General features: G+C 40.6%; 1 pseudogene; it reads right to left on the minus strand.

Annotated features, from left to right (window-relative positions):
* Positions 1-417: 417 nt before the first annotated feature.
* On the minus strand, positions 418-1,472 carry LOC101434462 (RNA-binding protein 3 pseudogene; annotated as a pseudogene).
* Positions 1,473-2,043: the final 571 nt, after the last annotated feature.

Consider the following 2,043-nt stretch of genomic DNA (forward strand, 5'->3'; position numbering starts at 1 on the left):
TGGCTGCTGGGAGCCCCCCCCCCCCCGCTTTGTTTGCTCATCTTGTTTTAGGAACCAAACCTGAGCCTACCATATAGCAGGCAGGTGCCCAATCACTTGAGCCACCTCTGCACCTTGCTGTGATTTTTATAACTATTTTGAATCTGTAGTTCCTTGTGGGTAGTATTGATACTAGAACAATGCAGTCTTATCATCCTTGAACAATGAATGTCTTGCTATATGTTTAGGTCTTCTTCAGTTTCATTCAGGAGTGTTTGCAAGTGTTCCAGTATTTCTATCCGTTCATTACATTCATTCTTTTTTTTTGTTTTCAAATTCCAACTTTTTAATCAGCTCCATGAAGGACATCCTAAACACTATGAGACACAACAGAATATTTCTTTCTTCCAGTATTAAAAAAGATGACATTCACAAACATTTTAAAGAAGCTCTTCTATATAATCAGGGTGGTAGTCTTATAACACAGAGTAAAAAACATCTTTTAGCAATCATGTTCTTGATGGAGATTTCTTGTAGGTACGTTCAGAAACTGCTTCCTAACTGTGTTAAGAAAACATTGTGTACAAATTTTTAAAATGTCCCTAGATGCACATTAATTTAAAAAAAATCTTCCTGACCAAGCTTTTTTGCCAGAACCAATAATCCTGAGAGCCCAAAATAAAAAACTAGCAAAAGAAAAATACCCAGACTTTACAGTGTCCCAGAATTTGTCTTTAAATGGAAGGGAAAACTTTTGAAACACATGGAGCTTTTTAAAAGGTCTTTGACAGGCTACCCTGGGAGCTCAATTCAAAAATAGAAGTTGATGTACTAAAACAAAGACGTTTCAGTGCAGCTCCAAATATCTTTATAAATACAGCCATTTGGAAGGACGATGCTGGATCAGAAGAATTTTTATTCTTTGTGTATATTATGTGTGCATGCCTCATCTCAGTTGTCATAATTGTCTCTGTAATTTCCTCCAGAGTAGCGGTCATAACCACCCTGGTTTCTGCCACCATAGTCTCTGGACCTGCCATATCCATATCCATATCCTCCAGGCTGACTGTCATACCGGCTGCTCCCATATCCTTGGTCCCCACCACCTCGAGAGTAGCTGCGACCACGCCCATGACCCCCAAAGGCACCCCCTCTGGTTCCCCTGGCTGACTTGCCCACATGGTCCACACGGATCTGGCGGCCATCCAGGGACTCTCCATTCATGGCCTGCATGGCAGCTGAGGCATGCTCTGGGTTGGTGAAGGTGATGAAGCCAAAACCCCTAGACCGCTGAGTCTCCCGGTCCTTGACGACGACCACTTCCGAGATAGGCCCGAAGCTGCTGAAGTGGTCTTCCAATGCCTGCTCATCGGTGTTGAAATTGAGCCCTCCCACAAAGAGTTTCCCTTCTTCAGACGACATGGCAAGGAATTCGAGTCCTGGAAATCAGAAAATAAAGCAGACTGATTAACAGCTAACGCCGAGGGACAGAGAGAATCCATTACATTCATTCTTAGGTATTTTATTTGTTAGCCTGCTAATTGAATGGACTTTGAAAAGAAGTCCATTTCAGGTTTATTTTGGTTTGTTTTTTTGTTTTTGTTTTTTGCTGTACTATATAAACAAAATGACTTTTTTGTGTGTATCTCATGCAATCCAAGTTTGCTTAAAGTCTATATTGTTGCATTAGTTATGTTGAATCTTTTGAAATTATGTATTTAAAAGCTTATGTCGGCAGTGGATAAGGATAGCTTTACTTCTTCCATTCCAATTTGGATGACTTTATTTATTTTTCTTACCCATTTGCTTGGCAAGGGCTTTAGGTCCAGTGTTGAAAAGCAGTGATGAAAGTGAGCTAACTTACCTTGTTTGTGACCTGATGGGAAAGATTTTCAGTATTTCACTGTTCAGTATGATGTTAGCCGTGGGTTTTTTATATGCAGTTTTGAACATAGAAGAATGACTTCCACAGATGACTTAGTCAGCAGCAGAAAGTCCCCAGGTTGTTGGCTTCCTGCAAGTGCATTTCTCAAATCCTGGAATGTGAGTTAATTGTAGGATACC

The sequence above is a fragment of the Dasypus novemcinctus genome, assembly GCF_030445035.2.
Source record: "Dasypus novemcinctus isolate mDasNov1 chromosome 8 unlocalized genomic scaffold, mDasNov1.1.hap2 SUPER_8_unloc_1, whole genome shotgun sequence".
Classification (NCBI taxonomy): Eukaryota; Metazoa; Chordata; class Mammalia; order Cingulata; family Dasypodidae; genus Dasypus; species Dasypus novemcinctus.